We start from the raw sequence: 19,894 nt of genomic DNA, 5'->3' as shown, positions 1-19,894 counted from the left end.
AAACACAGTCGAAAGTTAAGGGGAAGTTCTCCTTCAGAATAGGAAAGTCACATTTTTAACTATTTCCAAAACAGGTGTGTTTTTAAAAATACTGTAACTTTATTACTATGAATTATAAATTTCAATTAATGTGAATGGTTTACTTGATATAGTAAACTATTCCTAAAAGGTTAAAAAATATCTCACTGTGCGATTTGCTGACATCTACTAACTACGCAAACAAATGATGGATGGAATGCTGAATACATTATACATTCACCCCCAGTCAATAGATCTGGGTTTGAGGATCTGTAATTCTCAAAACTGACTCCATTTTGTTCTGTGCCACCATTTTGTATTGCCCTCAAGTAGGCCTGTGAAGGTAGCCTGGCGAATAAAGTGGCCTGGCCTTCTTTGTTCATGTATACATTAACTAAGGTTTCTTTTTGCCTCTGAAATGAACTGTAAGAAACTGACCGCTTCACCTGAAACTGACCTCGCAAAGCCAATTTCCCTGATCGATCTTTGTCTGAGATTGCCAATCAATGTTCAGGACATCGTTAACTTTTAGTTTCCTTGCACATGCCTTATCTTGTTTATCATCTGTTACTGTTTCTTTTTATGTTTCTTCATTACATGGGTTCTGCTTTCAATTATAGGTTTGTCCGGCTTTTGGAGGTTGAATTTGGGACATTCTTAATGATTAACTTTTGGGTTGGGATACTGTACATGTAATCATTCCATGCCCTGCAGTCATCTAAATCAGATTAACCTTTGTGAACTATGTAATTATAATGTTTTGCCGATATCCTGCTAAAACCCCAAAGGCTACTCACCTACTGACCCTCTAGATTTTCCATTTGTTTAGGAATGTAATTGGTACAACTCCCTTACATGCCTGGGGCAGGATAAAGAGTATATAAGATGTGAAGTAAGACCATTCTAGCAGACTGCCTCATTCAGTTGCTAAGGCTTCTGTGTGACGAAGTCTCACTCATTTGAGTTTAATAAAGATGTTATTTTATATTCCAGCTTCTGTGTTAACTTCTTTGTATTAGTGGATCCCCTGAGAAGTGGATTTTTGATTTCTACAGGTTACGTCCATTGTTCGTTTGCTCACCATGCCACCCCAGTTTAGACCCAGCCACATGCAAATCAGTCTTGACCCTGTGCCTCATGGGAACAGTCGAGACCGAACTGCCAAGCCAGATCCTCCCTGGGCCGGAAACAAGCACCCTGGGACCGGTTTCTGGGTATTACCCTTCATCAGGCAGGCTAGCTTGATTCCAGTGGCAAAGTGAGCAAGGGACCCACGTCTGGGCATACCCATCCCACTTAGGGTGAAAAGTGCTTCGCAAACAAATGATGGACGGAATGCTGAATAAATCATACATTCACATTTGCATTTGTCACCCCGAGTGGGACGGGTTGCCCAGATGTGGGTCCCGTGCACTCCATGCCACTAGAATCGAGCTATCCTGGCTGAAGAGGTGTGAAACCCAGAAACCGGTCCTAGGATGCTTGTTTCCAGTCCAGGGAGGACCTGGCTTAGCAGTTCGGGCTGGACAGTTCCCATGAGGCACAGGGTCAAAACTGATTTGCATATGGCTGGGTTCAAACTGGAATGGCATGGTGAGCAAAAAAACGATGGATTTAGGCCCAGATCTCTGTACTGGGTTGAATGTATGACATTGTTCTGCATTCTGTCCTTCAACTGTTGTTTTTGACATCTACAAACTAGGCCTAGGTGTGAAATTGCGCTCTGCTTGAGTTTTTCCCACTCAGCGCTTTGCATAGCGCAGGGATTCTGAGTTTTTCCCTCCCTCTTCAACGTTAAGTTGGGAAGCAGGGAATATCTTACTCCAGACCTCCTCCTGGCAAGATTTCACCCAAATATACTGCAAACCACTTGGCTAAAGGCGTCCTTGTTTATTTTGTATGCCAGGAGACATCTCTGTGGTAATACAGATTCATAAGTAAGGGTGAGAGAAACTTAATTTTTTGGAGACAATTATATGAAGTCTATTGACATTTACTTTGCTGTATCTTGCATCAAAATGGATTGTGTGGTCATACAACACATTCTAAAGTCATACAAGGTATACCATCAGGGGGACAAGATTGAGGAGAACATATTTTCCTCTAGAGTTTTTCTGCTTAAACCAGTCTCTTCCAATATATTTTCTGCTTGACCCAATTCCTCAGAGCAACAATATTAATTTTTAAACCTGTAAATTTTGTGCAATTTCATTAATTGTGATTATTTGAAGTTCTCAAATATTGTACCTTTTGTGGTTCGAACTGTGTTTTTTTAACTGCAATTTTCTCATGACCTTGCCATAAGTGAGAGTTTTTAACAGCCAATAGCAAAGGTTTTTCATTTATTGCGAATGCTGTATCCAGACCTCTGTAGAATGGGGATTAGTCAATAAAAATAAGATGTTTGTCATTTATAATTTTTTTAACACAAAGCAACCCGTCATCTCATGTCTACAGAAGGTACTCTGCGCAGTCCACAGAGCCTCCGAAGTAAAAAGGGCAACTATACGGAGAAGTTAAGTTCAAGCAGCACAAACAGAATGAGGCATTGCACTCCAGGCGTGAACCTGGATCATTGTACCATCTTACAAATTAGAATCTTAAGAAATGCACAAGAGGCATTCCTTTTCTGTGTACAAGCTGTTACAGTCTGGACCTCACTACAATCAGTATTTATAGCATTTACAGTCCAGAAGAGGTTATATCGAAAATAACTTTATCATCAAACAACACTAGGAAATAACCTAAATAATAATCTTTCTTTCAAGTACTATATACAGTCTGCAGTTCTCATATAAGTGGAGCAGCCCAACCAGTCTAGAACTTTCTATGTTCAGGTAAGTTAGGAAGGGCTGAACTTTGTCCAGCCTAGACATTATAGAGTAGTTCATATAGTACCCTCCCAACCACACTAATATTAATACCATAACACTAAGGGATTGGGTAGCAAATTGAAGTGAAAGCAATCTGCATAGTAATTGTCATATAATACTTAACTCACTTACACTCACAAAGAACTAAAGCTCTACAGGCCATATCCATCAGGCAGAAATAAACCACCAATAATCCAGTCCTGACCAGCAGAATCCCACATATAGATCTTCTAATGCACCTCAATTCGGTAGTATTACCTCTGCTATTCAAGTACTAGAGGTCCCAACATTGCTCTACTGTCGGCACCATGATTCTAATTGCAAAACATGTTTTGGACAATGTCAGTCCAATCAGTTTAAATGCAGCCCACTGAGACTATAGATCCCATAATGCTCTCTTTTATTTACTATGACTGAAAGATGTATGTCTCCATCGACATGCAGTGAATTTGCAGCTGTAATTCTGACTTGATGTACACTCTGTCAATGACCCTCAATCCTGCGTTGGAGCTGATGCACCTCTGTTCTGTGCCCCTGTGAGGAGACTAGCAGAGCTCTCCACAGGCGCATCGGCAGCTCCAAAACTAATGCCCGACCAGCTCTGCCTATGAGCCTCATATCTCTCCTGCAGTAGCTCGTGCTGTTCCAGCAGTGATGCCTGACCAGCTCTGCCTATGAACCTTAATTTTCTACTGTAGTAACTCAAGGATTCCCAGTAATGGGACCCACTCAGCTCTGCCTATGGACCTTCAGCCTGTCCTACAACAGCATTTGTTATTCTAGTACCAACACTCCACGCAGCTTTGCTTATGTACCTCAATCCAACTGAACTATTCCATGGCTTTGATCCATATGGCTCTGCCTCTGTACCTCAATCCGTTCCAGTACAGGGACTCAAAGACTCTATGGAGGCTCTTGTGTCCTTTCCTACAATCAACCGTGCTCTTCTAGTACTATCACTCACACAGCACTGACTTTGCATCTCACCCTTTTTATTTCAGTTATGGTAAGCTATGTTATATTATGTTACATTATGTCTACTTGTAGGACGCGCTATCGCCAGGAGGGTATACTGGCATTGAGCATGTATGAGTCTAGCCACACCTATGCCCTAGTAGGTTTACTAGAAAAGCCAGGTCTTTGGCTTCTTGCCGAATTCAAGAAGTGAGGAGAAAGAGGATCTTGCATTTAGTGGGAGGTCATTCCATGCTTCAGGAACGATGTAGGAGAAGGTGCAACTGCTGGATCTGGTATTCAATGTGTGTGGAATATGTGCAAGTAGGATCCCAAGAGAGCAGAGGTGCCTGGAAGGTTTGTGAAAGCAGATGTGATTGTTGAGGTATGCTGGGCCAGTGTTATGTAGTGCCTTGAAAGTGTGGGTGAGAAGTTTGAATTGTGCTCGTTTGTGAATGGGGTGCCAGTGGTGCGCCTGCAGGCGTGGTGTGATGTGAGTGTGGTGTGGGAGAGTGTGAGTGATTCTGGCCGCTGTGTTCTGAATGGTCTGCAGCCTTTTGATGTGTTTTTGTTCATCCCTGCACAGAGGATTTATCTGAAGTTGAGCTTCGGCGTGATCAGGGGGTACGTGACATTTTTGTGAGTGCTGATTTGAAAATCATCTACAGCATCTTCAGGGTGTGGGAGCAGGAAGCAGTGACAGCATTGACTTTGGCAGTCATGCTCAGTTTGCTCTCAGTTATGATTCTGAGTTTCTTGGCCTGGGTGGAGGGGTAGGTATTGGTCCTAGCTGTGCTGGCCACCATGTGGAGTCCCACAGTGATATGCTCTTCCCGAAGAGATTGGCACCTACACAGTTGTGCATATGCACCTCAATCCTCTTGTGTAGCTTCTCTTGTTATCCAGTACAGGGTCACCCATGACTTTGCTTCGGCTCAGGCCCCCCAGTCCTCTGATGCAGTGGCCCTTTGAAATCCAGTTCTGGCGCCTACAGAATGTATTCTAATCACCTCAATCATGTCCCATCCTTCGACCGTCCTTGCTAGCTATGCACTGTTTCCCACCAGCTCCCTCTCTGCTGATGCACCTCTACCCTGTCCCACAGTAGTTCTTCATACTCTAGCATTGGCACCCATACAGCTCTGCCAATGCACTCTAGTCCTGTACTGCAGACGTCTTTCCTATTGTAGTACTGCTTCCAACATAGCTCTGCCAGTGCATCTGAATACTGTGTTGCAGCAGCCCTTGGACTTCAAGCAGGGGGTTTCTATTCTACTACCAGTATTCACATAGCTCTGTAAATGCACTGTATCCCAGTCTTGTAACAGCTCTTTCTATCCCTGTACTAGTATCCGCATAGCTCTGTCAAATCACTACAATCCTGCCCTGAAACAGCTCTTTCTCTTCCAGTACTGACACCCAGACTGTTCTACCTTACACCTTACTCCAGCCATGCAACAGCTATTGCTGTTCTCTACTGGCACCCACAAAGTTCAGCTTATACACCTCACTGCTGCCTTACACAGCTCTTTATGTTCCAGTACTGGTACCACGCAGCTCTGTCAGTGTGTCACAATCCTGCCTTGCAGCAGCCCTTTAAATCAGAGACTTGAAATCCAAAGAGCTTTGCTGATGGACCTCAATCCTTTTCTACACCAGTCCTCGCTACTCCAGTACCAAACCCACCAAGGACCTGTATCCGGTGTTGCATCTTATCCTTCCCTGCTGAAGCTCCTTTTATGCCAGTACTGGCACCCGTACAGTTCTGCCCATGTGCTTAAATCCTGACCTGCAAAAGCTCTTTATATGCCAGTACTGGCACCCGTACCGTTCTGCCCATGTGCTTAAATCCTGACCCGCAAAAGCTCTTTTTATGCCAGTACTGGCACTACAGTTCTGCCCATGTGCTTAAATCCTGACCCGCAAAGGCTCTTTTTATGCCAGTACTGGCACTACAGTTCTGCCCATGTGCTTAAATCCTGACCTGCAAAAGCTCTTTTTATGCCAGTACTGGCACCCGTACCGTTCTGCCCATGTGCTTAAATCCTGACCCGCAAAAGCTCTTTTTATGCCAGTACTGGCACCCGTACAGTTCTGCCCATGTGCTTAAATCCTGACCCGCAAAAGCTCTTTTTATGCCAGTACTGGCACCCGTACAGTTCTGCCCATGTGCTTAAATCCTGACCCGCAAAAGCTCTTTTTATGCCAGTACTGGCACCCGTACAGTTCTGCCCATGTGCTTAAATCCTGACATGCAAAAGCTCTTTGTTTTTCAGTACTAGCACATGGACAGCTGTGCATGTGCACTTCAATCCTGTCCTGCAGCATCCACGCTACCACAGTACTGCCAATACCAGGGCTCTTTTTTTGGTGCCTACAACCTCACTTGTAGCGTCCTGCTACAACAGTACGTGAATCCACAGGGACCCAGCACAGCCAATGCACCTCCCCCCTGTCCTGCAGCGGTTCATGCTCCTCCAGTTCTGTCACCCACGCAGCTCTGCCAATGCCCCTACTTCCTGTCCAGCAGCAACCCTTCCTAGTGCCGTACTAGAGCCCACAGGGCATTGCCTCTGCTGATGCTTCTCTAACCTGTCCTGTACCAGCCATATCTGTCCCATTATTGGCCCCCACTCATCTCTACCTACACACCTCAATCCTGCCCTGCAGCAGCACTCACAGTGCCAGTACTGGAGCTCACTGGACTCTACTGACGGGCCTCACTCTCGACCTGAAACAGCGAATTCTGCTCCAGTACTGACACCAACACAGCTCTCCCCGTGCACCTCAATGCTACCTTGCATCAAAAACTTGTGCGGCAGTACTGGCATCCGTGCAGCTCTACCCATGCACCACGGGCCGGTCAGAGAGCAGCCCTTGCTAATGCAGTACCAGGAGCCCACCAGTGAGCTTCTGCTGATGCACAACATTCCTTTCCAGCGGGAGCCCTTCATGTTCCAGTACTGGTGTTCAAAATATCTGTGATTATCTACCCCAGTCCTGTCCTACAGCATCCCTTTCTGTTCTAGTACTGACAGCGTCATAGCCCTGCCTTTTCATCCCAGCGCCAACTTGCAGCAGCCCTTGCTGTTCCTGTACATTGACCCACTTGCCTCGTTGGGTGCTTCTATGCTGCCTCTTGCAGCTGCCTGTGCAGTTCCCGTACTGGCACACAGCACTGCCTCTGAAGCTCAGTCTTCTCCTGACGCAGCCCTTTCTATTCCAGTTCTGGCAGCCGCACAGCTCTGTCGGTGCACCTCAATATTCCCATGTACACAGCCATTTCTATTACAGTCTCGGCAGCCGCACAGCTCTGTTGATGCACCTCAATATTCCCATATACTCAGCCCTTTCTATTGCAGTTCTAGCAGCTGCACAGCTCTGTCTGTGCACCTCAATATTCCCATATACTCAGCCCTTTCTATTGAAGTTCTGGCAGCTGCACAGCTCTGTCGGTGCCCCTCAATATTCCCATGTACGCAGTCATTTCTATTCCAATCGCAGAGCTCGGTGCACCTACATTCTTTCACGCAGCAACTCTTGCTATTCCAGTACCGAGGCACATTGCTCTGCCTCAGTAACTGCACCTTCAGCCTGTCTTGTAGCAACCTTTACTATTCCAGTACTGGCATCCAGACAGTATGCCTATGGGCATCAGTCTTGTTTGCAGCTGCTGTTTCTAGTTCTGTTCTGACGCCCACACATCTCTGCTGATGCACCCGCTGTCCTTTCCCACAGCAGCTCTTTTAATTCCAGTACTGGCACCCACCCATTTGTTTCTATGCTTCCCAGTGCAGTGATCAGTTCTTTAACAGTACTGCCCCCCACACAGCTGTTCTTATGTACCGCAGTCCTCTCCTGCAGCAGCTCGGCCTATTCCATTACCGGAAAACACAAGTATCTGCCTCAGCTGAGGGGCCTCAACCTGCTCAGCAGCAGCCTTTTCTCCTCCAGTACTGGCACTGACACAGCTCTCCTGAGGTACCCCATTGCTTCTGCATCAGTCCCTGCTCTTCAGTATGTGAGCCCTTGCATCTCTTTCTCTGCTGAATGATCTCAATCTTGCCTTTCATTCAGCTGCCCTTGAGACTCCAGTACTGGGGTCCTCCTGGCTCTGCTTCTCCTGGTGCATCTTATTTCCCCACAGTAGCCCATCTTGTTCCAGTACTGGCACACAAAGCTGTACTGTAGTACAACAACCCAGCCCTGGAGCAGACCCTTGTGTTCTGCCCTGCTGCAGCTGTTCCAGCTGTTCCAGTACAGGCGCCCAGTACAGGCCCGTACAGGGTGTGCCCCTGCACATGCACTTCAGTCCTGTCCTGCTATCTCACTCGTGGCACAAGTACCTGGACCCAGATGGCTCTTTGAATTCTTCTCCTTACCCTCCTGCAGTATCACAAGGTCTTCCAGTCCTGGCCCGCAGCACATCCAATGCACCCCAATCATGTCCTGAACCAGTTCTTTCAACTTCAGTTCTGTCAACAACACAGCTCTTCCAATACACCCCTATCCTGTCCTGCAGCAGCCTTACTGTTCCAGTACTGGAGCCGAGAGGACAGCAACTCTACTGACACACCCCATCCTGCCCTGCAGCAGCCCTTATTGTACCATCACTAGACCCGACAGGACAGTACCCCTACTGATGCACCCAATCCTGTCCTGCAGCAGCCCTTACGGATACAGCACTGGAGCTGACAGGGCAGTACCTCTACTGTTGCACCCCAATCTGTACTGCCGCAGCCCTTACTATTCCAGTACTGGAGTCAACATGAGAGTTCCTATACTGACACACCCCATCCTGTCCTGCAGCAGCCCTTACTATTCCAGTACTGGAGCCGACAGGGCAGTACCTCTACTGTTGCACCCCATTCTGTCCTGCAGCAGCCCTTACTGGTATAGTATTTGAGCCGACTGGGCAGTAGCTCTACTGATGCCCCTCATCCTGTCCTGCATCAGCCCTCACTGTTACAGTACTGGAGCCAACAGGGCTGCACCTCTACTGATGCACCCCATGCTGTCCCACTGCAGCCCTTACTATTCCAGTACTGGAGCTTTCAAGGCAGTACCTCTACTATTGCACCCCACCTTGTCCTGCAGCAGCCCTTACTGTTACAGTACTGGAGCCACCAGGGCAATATCCCTACTGTTGCACCCCATTCTGTCCTGCAGCAGTCCTTACTGTTATAGTACTGGAGCCGACAGGGCAGTACCTCTACTTTTGCACCCCATCGTGCCCTGCAGCCGCCCCTACTTTTCCAGTATTGGAACCACCTGGGCAATACATCTGCAGAAGCACCCCATTTTGTCCTGCAGCAGCCGTTACTGTTATAGTACTGCAGCCGACATGGCAGTACCTCTACTGATGCACCCAATCGTGCCCTGCAGCTGCCCCTACTGTTCCAGTACTGGAGCCGACAGGGCAGTACCTCTGCTGATGCAACCCAACCTGTCCTGCAGCACTCCTTATTATTCAGGTACTGGAGCCGACCGGGCAGTACCTCTACTGATGCACCCCGTGCTGTCCTGCATCAGCCCTTACTATTACAATCTGGAGCCACCAGTGCAATATCTCTACTGTTGAACCCCATCCTGTCCTGGAGCGGTCCTTACTGTTACAGTACTGGAGCCACCAGGGCAGTACCTCCACTGATGCACCCTATGCTGTCCTGCAGCAGCCCTTACTATTCCAGTACTGGAGCTATCAAGGCAGTACCTCTAATGTTGCACCCCATCCTGTCCTGCAGCAACCCTTACTGTTACAGTACTGGAGCCACCAGGGCAGTCCCTCCACTGATGAACCCCATGCTGTCCTGCAGCAGCCCTTACTATTCCAGTACTGGAGCTATCAAGGCAGTACCTCTACTGTTGCACCCCAATCTGTCCTGCAGCAGACCTTACTGTTACAGTACTGGAGCCACCAGTGCAGTACCTCCACTGATGCACCCTATGCTGTCCTGCAGCAACCCTTACTATTCCAGTACTGGAGCTATCAAGGCAGTACCTCTACTGTTGCACCCCATTCTGTCCTGCAGCAGACCTTACTGTTACAGTACTGGAGTCACCAGGGCAGTACCTCCACTGATGAACCCCATGCTGTCCTGCAGCAGCCCTTACTATTCCAGTACTGGAGCTATCAAGGCAGTACCTCTAATGTTGCACCCCATCCTGTCCTGCAGCAACCCTTACTGTTACAGTACTGGAGCCACCAGGGCAGTACCTCCACTGATGCACCCTATGCTATCCTGCAGCAGCCCTTACTATTCCAGTACTGGAGCTATCAAGGCAGTACCTCTAATGTTGCACCCCATCCTGTCCAGCAGCAACCCTTACTGTTACAGTACTGGAGCCACCAGGGCAGTACCTCCACTGATGAACCCCATGCTGTCCTGCAGCAGCCCTTACTATTCCAGTACTGGAGCTATCAAGGCAGTACCTCTACTGTTGCACCCCATTCTGTCCTGCAGCAGACCTTACTGTTACAGTACTGGATCCACCAGGGCAGTACCTTCACTGATGCACCCTATGCTGTCCTGCAGCAGCCCTTACTATTCCAGTACTGGAGCTATCAAGGCAGTACCTCTAATGTTGCACCCCATCCTGTCCTGCAGCAACCCTTACTGTTACAGTACTGGAGCCACCAGGGCAGTCCCTCCACTGATGAACCCCATGCTGTCCTGCAGCAGCCCTTACTATTCCAGTACTGGAGCTATCAAGGCAGTACCTCTACTGTTGCACCCCAATCTGTCCTGCAGCAGACCTTACTGTTACAGTACTGGAGCCACCAGGGCAGTACCTCCACTGATGCACCCTATGCTGTCCTGCAGCAACCCTTACTATTCCAGTACTGGAGCTATCAAGGCAGTACCTCTACTGTTGCACCCCATTCTGTCCTGCAGCAGACCTTACTGTTACAGTACTGGAGTCACCAGGGCAGTACCTCCACTGATGAACCCCATGCTGTCCTGCAGCAGCCCTTACTATTCCAATACTGGAGCTATCAAGGCAGTACCTCTAATGTTGCACCCCATCCTGTCCTGCAGCAACCCTTACTGTTACAGTACTGGAGCCACCAGGGCAGTACCTCCACTGATGCACCCTATGCTGTCCTGCAGCAGCCCTTACTATTCCAGTACTGGAGCTATCAAGGCAGTACCTCTAATGTTGCACCCCATCCTGTCCTGCAGCAACCCTTACTGTTACAGTACTGGAGCCACCAGGGCAGTACCTCCACTGATGAACCCCATGCTGTCCTGCAGCAGCCCTTACTATTCCAGTACTGGAGCTATCAAGGCAGTACCTCTACTGTTGCACCCCATTCTGTCCTGCAGCAGACCTTACTGTTACAGTACTGGAGCCACCAGGGCAGTACCTTCACTGATGCACCCTATGCTGTCCTGCAGCAGCCCTTACTATTCCAGTACTGGAGCTATCAAGGCAGTACCTCTACTGTTGAACCCCAATCTGTCCTGCAGCAGACCTTACTGTTACAGTACTGGAGCCACCAGGGCAGTACCTCCACTGATGCACCCTCTGCTGTCCTGCAGCAGCCCTTAATATTCCAGTACTGGAGCTATCAAGGCAGTACCTCTAATGTTGCACCCCATCCTGTCCCGCAGCAACCCTTACTGTTACAGTACTGGAGCCACCAGGGCAGTACCTCCACTGATGCACCCTATGCTGTCCTGCAGCAACCCGTACTATTCCAGTACTGGAGCTATCAAGGCAGTACCTCTACTGTTGCACCCCATTATGTCCTGAAGCAGACCTTACTGTTACAGTACTGGAGTCACCAGGGCAGTACCTTAACTGATGCACCCTATGCTGTCCTGCAGCAGCCCTTACTATTCCAGTACTGGAGCTATCAAGTCAGTACCTCTAATGTTGCACCCCATCCTGTCCTGCAGCAACCCTTACTGTTACAGTACTGGAGCCACCAGGGCAGTACCTCCACTGATGCACCCCTTGCTGACCTGCAGCAGCCCTTACTATTCCAGTACTGGAGCTATCAAGGCAGTACCTCTACTGTTGCACCCCATTCTGTTCTGCAGCAGACCTTACTATTACAGTACTGGAGCCACCAGGGCAGTACCTCCACTGATGCACCGTATGCTGTCCTGCAGCAGCCCCTACTATTCCAGTACTGGAACCGACATGGCAGTACCTCTACTGATTCACCCCGTGCTTTCCTGCATCAGCCCTTTCTATTACAATCTGGAGCCACCAGGGCAATACCCCTACTGTTGCACCCCATTCTGTCCTGCAGCAGCCCTTACTGTTATAGTACTGGAGCCGACAGGGCAGTACCTCTACTTTTGCACCCCATCGTGCCCTGCAGCTGCCCCTACTGTTCCAGTTTTGGAGCCACCTGGGCGAAATCTCTACTGATGCACCCCATGCTGTCCTGCAGCAGCCCTTACTATTCCAGTACTGGAGCTATCAAGGCAGTACCCCTACTGTTGCACCCCATTCTGTCCTGCAGCAGCCCTTACTGTTATAGTACTGGAGCCGACAGGGCAGTACCTCTACTTTTGCACCTCATCGTGCCCTGCATCAGCCCTTACTATTCCAGTACTGGAGCTATCAAGGCAGTACCTCTAATGTTGCACCCCATCCTGTCCTGCAGCAGCCCTTACTGTTACAGTACTGGAGCCACCAGGGCAGTACCTCCACTGATGCACCCCATGCTGTGCTGCAGCAGCCCTTACTATTCCAGTACTTGAACTATCAAGGAAGTACCTCTACTGTTGCACCCCATTCTGTCCTGCAGCAGACCTTACTGTTACAGTACTGGAGCCACCAGGGCAGTACCTCCACTGATGCACCCTATGCTTTCCTGCAGCAGCCCTTACTATTCTAGTACTGGAGCTATCAAGGCAGTACCTCTAATGTTGCACCCCATCTTGTCCTGCAGCAACCCTTACTGTTACAGTACTGGAGCCACCAGCGCAGTACCTCCACTGATGCACCCCATGCTGTCCTGCAGCAGCCCTTACTATTCCAGTACTGGAGCTATCAAGGCAGTACCTCTACTGTTGCACCCCATTTTGTCCTGCAGCAGACCTTACTGTTACAGCACTGGAGCCACCAGGGCAGTACCTCCACTGATGCACCCTATGCTGTCCTGCAGCAGCCCTTACTATTCCAGTACTGGAGCTATCAAGGCAGTACCTCAAATGTTGGACCCCATCCTGTCCTGCAGCAACCCTTACTGTTACAGTACTGGAGCCACCAGGGCAGTACCTCCACTGATGAACCCCATGCTGTCCTGCAGCAGCCCTTACTATTCCAGTACTGGAGCTATCAGGGCAGTACCTCTAATGTTGCACCCCATCCTGTCCTGCAACAACCCTTACGGTTACAGTACTGGAGCCACCAGGGCAGTACCTCCACTGATGAACCCCATGCTGTCCTGCAGCAGCCCTTACTATTCCAGTACTGGAGCTATCAAGGCAGTACCTCTACTGTTGAAGCCCAATCTGTCCTGCAGCAGACCTTACTGTTACAGTACTGGAGCCACCAGGGCAGTACCTCCACTGATGCACCCTATGCTGTCCTGCAGCAGCCCTTACTATTCCAGTACTGGAGCTATCAAGGCAGTACCTCTAATGTTGCACCCCATCCTGTCCTGCAGCAACCCTTACTGTTACAGTACTGGTGCCACAAGGGCTGTACCTCCACTGATGAACCCCATGCTGTCCTGCAGCAGCCCTTACTATTCCAGTGCTGGAGCTATCAAGGCAGTACCTCTAATGTTGCACCCCATCCTGTCCTGCAGCAACCCTTACTGTTACAGTACTGGAGCCACAAGGGCAGTACCTCCACTGATGAACCCCATGCTGTCCTGCAGCAGCCCTTACTATTCCAGTACTGGAGCTATCAAGGCAGTACCTCTACTGTTGAAGCCCAATCTATCCTGCAGCAGACCTTACTGTTACAGTACTGGAGCCACCAGGGCAGTACCTCCACCGATGCACCCTATGCTGTCCTGCAGCAGCCCTTAATATTCCAGTACTGGAGCTATCAAGGCAGTACCTCTAATGTTGCACCCCATCCTGTCCTGCAGAAACCCTTACTGTTACAGTACTGGAGCCACCAGGGCAGTACCTCCACTGATGCACCCCATGCTGTCCTGCAGCAGCCCTTACTATTCCAGTACTGGAGCTATCAAGGCAGTACCTCTAATGTTGCACCCCATTCTGTCCTGTAGCAGACCTTACTGTTACAGTACTGGAGTCACCAGGGCAGTACCTCCACTGATGAACCCCATGCTGTCCTGCAGCAACCCTTACTATTCCAGTACTGGAGCTATCAAAGCAGTACCTCTACTGTTGCACAACATTCTGTCCTGCAGCAGACCTTACTGTTACAGTACTGGAGCCACCAGTACAGTACCTCCACTGATGCACCCCATGCTGTCCTGCAGCAGCCCTTACTATTCCAGTACTGGAGCTATCAAGGCAGTACCTCTACTGTTGCACCCCATTCTGTCCTGCAGCAGACCTTACTGTTACAGTACTGGAGCCAACAGGGCAGTACCTCCACTGATGCACCCCATGCTGTCCTGCAGCAGCCCTTACTATTCCAGTACTGGAGCTATCAAGGCAGTACCTCTACTGTTGCACCCCATTCTGTCCTGCAGCAGACCTTACTGTTGCAGTACTGGAGCCACCAGGGCAGTACCTCCACTGATGCACCCTATGCTGTCCTGCAGCAGCCCTTACTATTCCAGTACTGGAGCTATCAAGGCAGTACCTCTAATGTTGCACCCCATCCTGTCCTGCAGCAACCCTTACTGTTACAGTACTGGAGCCACCAGGGCAGTACCTCCACTGATTCACCCCATGCTGTCCTGCAGCAGCCCTTACTATTCCAGTACTGGAGCTATCAAGGCAGTACCTCTAATGTTGCACCCCATCCTGTCCTGCAGCAACCCTTACTGTGATAGTACCTGAGCCGACAGGGCAGTACCTCTACTGATGCACCCTATCCTATCCTGCAGCAGCCCTTACTGTTACAGCACCGGAGCAGACTGGGCAGCACCTCTACTTTTGCACCTCATCGTGCCCTGCAGCCGCCCCTACTATTATAGTACTGGAGCAGACTGGGCAGCACCTCTACTTTTGCACCTCATCGTGCCCTGCAGCTGCCCCTACTGTTCCAGTATTGGAGCCACCTGGGCGAAGTCTCTACTGATGCACCCCATGCTGTCCTGCAGCAGCCCTTACTATTCCAGTACTGGAGCTATCAGGGCAGTACCTCCACTGATGCACCCCATGCTGTCCTGCAGCAGCCCTTACTATTCCAGTACCTGAGCCAGCAGGGCAATACTTCTACAGAAGCACCCCATCATGTCCTGCAGCAGATCCTATTGGTACAGCACTGGAGCGAACAAGGCAGTACCTCTACAGTTGCACCACATCCTGTCCTGCAGCAGCTCTTACTTTTCCAGTACTGGAACTGACAGGGCAGTACATATAAGGCTGCACCCCATCCTGTCCTGCAGCATCCCCTACTGTTCCAGTACTGGAGCCACGAGGGCAATACATCTACAGAAGCACCCCATCCTGCAGCAGCAGCCTTTGCTGTTCCTGTACTGAGGCGACCAGAGCTATACTTCTACTGAACCGTTGCTGAAAGTGCGCTGTATAAGTTTCTTTTTCATATCACTGATGCCCCCCATCTTGTCCTGCAACATTCCTTACTGTTTCAGTACTAAAGGTATCAGGGCAATACTTCTACTGTTGCAACCCATCCTGTCCTGGAGCAGCCCTTACTATTCCAGTACTGGAGCTGACACAGAAGTACCGCTACTGATTCACTCCACCTTGTCCTGCAGCAGCCCTTACTGTTATAGTACTGGAGCTGACAGGGCAATACCTCTACTGTTGCACGCCATGCTGTCTTGCATCAGCCCTTACTGTTCCAGTACTGGAGCTGACGTCGTTGTCTCTCCTGATGCACCTCTATCCTGTCCCACTGTAGTCATTTTTATTCCAGTACTTGCCTCCAGAAATCTCAGCATATACACACCAGAATCTCATTGTGTATATGATTTTTGTTCACGTCGATATTCTGACTACGAATCAGTGGTAGAAGATGACCGACACAGCTCTTTCAATGCACCTCAGTGCACCCCTGCAGCCGCACGTGCCATGCCATACTCGCTCGCGCACCTCGCTCCTGTGAGAGAGCAGCCTTTGCTGTTCCGTACTGGGGTTCACGCGTCTCTGCTCTGTCGGTGCACCTCCTTTCTGTCCTAAAGCAGCCCCTGATATTCCAGTAATGCGTCTGTCCCGGCTCTGCTGATGCACATCAGTCCTGCTTGGCAAGCGGCGCCTGCTCTTGAAGTAGTGCGTCTGTCCGGGCTCTGCTGATGCACCCCAGGTCTCTCCTGCCCTTGCGTCTAGTTCCTGGACACCTAAACATGTCTGGCCATTGCGGGAATGATTGCGTCATTCTGTTTCAGATGCTAATACTCCTAGCCAGGAACAGAGCCAGCTGCAAGGACCGCACAGGTGATTTGCAGGGCCGCTGCATGCACGTCTGCTCAGTCTGCGAATTTGCATGTAGCGTAAACCACCCAGCACCAAAGTTGAACAGTGCAGTTTCGATAGATAATGTGTGAACAAATTACTTCCTCAGTGAATTTTTTTCACATACTTTGTGGCAATTGCGGTGAACCATCGACCAGTGGAGTGATTAGAAAGTAAGATAGATCCGTGGGTTAACGTGTCTGCTACAGACGATGCATAACTGTGCATAACGGTCAGGAAAAGGGAACAAGCATTTGCAATGCAATAGGTCTCGCATTAGGAAAGTTTGAGCTATTGGTCTTGTAAATGACATTTTTTTTTATTTCATGTGTTGATTTTGAAAATAGCTAAATTAAGAACTTTGTCATTTACAATGCCAATAGTTATAACTTTCGCAAATGTGACACCTATAGCATTTGTAATGCAACATGTTTTGTATTTACGTGACTTAGCGGTATTAATATTACAAATTACAATGGCTTTTAATTTTTTTAAATAATTAATACTTAAATAAAAGAGATTTTAATTTATAATGGCAATAGCTTAAACTTTTGTAAATAACTTTTGTGAAGATTATGTTCAGTGTATTTTATTGTGACGAAAATCCAAGAACAGAAGTGAAATATTAACATCTTTTTTGTGACATTTGTAATAAAGTTTGAAACATTGAGAGAACATATTTGAACCAGTTGTTGTTGAATGGTTGCACAGATTGATGCTGGGGTGGAAATGTACTATAAAAACACGCTCAGAGCATGCCATAATATAACACACTTTGTGATGTGCTGTAGTGTAGGTGTGCTGCGTGTCTGCTTGCGGTTGCATGTGTGTGTTGCAGCATAGATAAACAGCAACCGTTGCTGTTTATCTATGGAATCATATGTCTGTATTTTGTGTTTTCTCTGTTTGTGTCTCCGTTTGTTGTCTGTGCGTGAGTGCTTTTGTGCACGTTATGTCAATTGTTACATGTATCTGTCTGTCTTTGCTTTATTTTTTTTATATCTGTACATGTCTGAATTAGCTCATATGCGCGTGAGTGCTTGTGCGGTCATATATGTAACAGTAATGAATGTAACTGCATGAACGTGTGTGTTTGTGCTTGTGTGTGTGCGTATTGGGGTAACTGTGCATGGTGTGGGTTGCATGTTAGCATCTGTATGACTGTATGTATTTATAATTGCCTGTGTGTGACAAGTCGTTGTGTGTGCATGCATTTTACTTGTCTGTGTGTGTCGGTGAATTTGTCGTGGGCGCTGTTTTTATTTCATTTTATAGTCTCAAGCAGTACTGGCTCGAGGGGACTGCTATTTGCTAGTCCTGTAAGCTGAGCAGAAAGGGTGCAGTTTAGGTATGCAGGGTCAATTAGTTCGATTGAAGGAAACCCAGCCTACAGCTCCCACAATGCAACTTGTTGTTACATGAAAATATTGCCCAGGAGCATTGCGTGTCGGTGATATGGAGTCTTCTAGGGTTCTTTCATGATGTAAGGGTTCAGCCTGTGAAAACTAGTTGCACTGTACCCTCATTGAAACTTTGCTTGCGCCTGCCTCAGAGTGACATGCCTGCCTTTCCTCCTTGTGACATTAGTGATGACTCCACAAGTAACCAAAGGCAGTGTTCTAGCATTGGGATTTTCTCTGGCAAATCATTTTTTCAGCGGAGTAAACAAAGTTACTACAAACTACAACTCCCAGAATCCATTAGTTTATCAAATGAAACCCGGGACTGGAACAGTGGCCCCCTTTGTGAGGCGGAGTCCTCTGGTAGGCTTACTTTCTGAAGGATTGTATCTCCATGTCGTCAGGAGGCCCCCCAAAAGCCTCGGAAATCCGCTATCTCGAAGCAAGAGGCCCCTGTGCCTCGTGAGTCTGTGAATATGGAAGAATTCACCATGGCGACCCCCACACCTCCCCAAGTATCCGGACAGGCACAGTTCATCACCAGGTTTCTTAGGAGCTCGAGCGCCCCGGGAAGACCTCCGACGGGAAAGCAACGAAGACGAACTCCCAAAATAAATGTTTTAGTTGTTTCCTAAAGAACAAAAGTGTGGGTGTCCCTGGTGGAATGGGACTGTGACCTCTAGGATGGGGAAGTGGTTCTCTCGGGAGTGACACTCCTTTCTTCAATCTGCACTGCCGCTGAGATCACTTTGTTTCATTGGTTTAGCAGAACCGAATTGTGATGCTGAACAAGGAAACGTAGAAAGTACAGAATGTATGAGGAAATGCACAACATGAAATACAAGACGGCCGCGAACAAACCGTTACAAAGGAGTTTGTCACGAGAACCCTTTGTGCCGGTCTGACTCCGGTCACAACACACTTGAGCCTTTCTTCCTCTGACCGTCGCGGTTGCGACTGCGCTTTTTATGGGATCTTAGCGGACAACGATCCAGCTGTTACATTTATTTGTAAGAATAATTGAGGGCCAATGTGGTTTATGGTCCCGTAACGCCACCTCTGGTTTCTGGGGACTAGTATGAAATAACAGGCTGAGGGCGACTGCTTTCTGCACAAATTCTGAACCCCGTAAATCAATACGGGACTTTTAACATAACAAGAAAGCAGCCCGGGCTGGGCGGAAGTCAGGCAGCCCTCCTCGAGACAGAGGCGGGGCCTGACCAGAAGCAGGAAGTGGAGCGCGACCGGAGCTTCCCAGGAGGCAGGCTGCAATGGCTGGCGCAAGGCTCTGGAGCAGAGAGAGGAGAGCCCTGTGTGCAGCCGGCGTCCGCCCAGGAAGCCAAGGAGCGGAGTGCCAGTGTCCCTGTGCCTATTGACGCCGGAGGGAGCAGCCCCTGGAGCGGGACCTAGCTGGGCACGTTGTCTCCCCGGAAGAGTCCTGCGGAGGAGAAGTCCTGGTGAGTGGGGCTCCGTGCTTGCGTTTCTGGGGACAGGAGGTACTCGGGGCATGTTGAGGGCTGCGGGGGCCATGGTATTTGGAGTCCCCAGTGTGGGACTCCCAACGATAGTGCCGGCATCTCTCCAGAGCCCACGAGGCTGCCCAGGGGCACTGGCTCGAAAGTGAAACTGACGACGCACACGCAGCAAGTAGCTAGGAGCGCGCTCCCGCGGTGAAATCTGGAAACGAAAAGCGCGTGGCACATTGCTGTCCACTTTCCTAAATACGGGTAACATTAGTTGTCGAGCTGACAGCATTCATGCTTTCGCAACGTAATTGTAAAATAGCCTCTGTGCTAGAAACGCATACGTGTGCACTGAGCTCCATTTGGTCATTTCCATATTAATAGTCAGAGTGGTGTGAATCCAAATGAATTATCCTATATCAAGAAATTGGAATGAAAATCACAGAAGCATCCTGGTGCTTCACAAATGCAGGGTTCAATTAAACAAGCACATGCAGTGGGGAAACATTGAACCACAAATCACACTCAACAAAATATTTAAAAAAAAATGTAGGTTGTAGAAGCAAAACTGAAGAGAAAATAGGAAATATGATTTTTCTTTAAGAAAACACAGGAGAATTTTATAGGGATACCGTAGATATGTGAGTCAATAG

The 19,894-nt window shown here is 48.8% G+C and overlaps 1 gene segment (V, D, J or C); it reads right to left on the bottom strand.

Moving 5' to 3' along the window:
* Positions 1-16,250, bottom strand: part of LOC147716687 (Ig mu chain C region secreted form-like) — a 28,675-nt gene extending 12,425 nt beyond the window's left edge. Inside the window, exon 1 of the C gene segment in view lies at positions 16,019-16,250.
* Between the last annotated feature and the right edge of the window lie 3,644 nt (positions 16,251-19,894).

The sequence above is a fragment of the Lissotriton vulgaris genome, chromosome 5 (genome assembly GCF_964263255.1).
Source record: "Lissotriton vulgaris chromosome 5, aLisVul1.2, whole genome shotgun sequence".
NCBI classification, from domain to species: Eukaryota; Metazoa; Chordata; class Amphibia; order Caudata; family Salamandridae; genus Lissotriton; species Lissotriton vulgaris.
The sequence above is the reverse complement of the archived record's forward strand: the minus strand, read 5'-3'. Positions and strand labels throughout refer to the sequence as shown.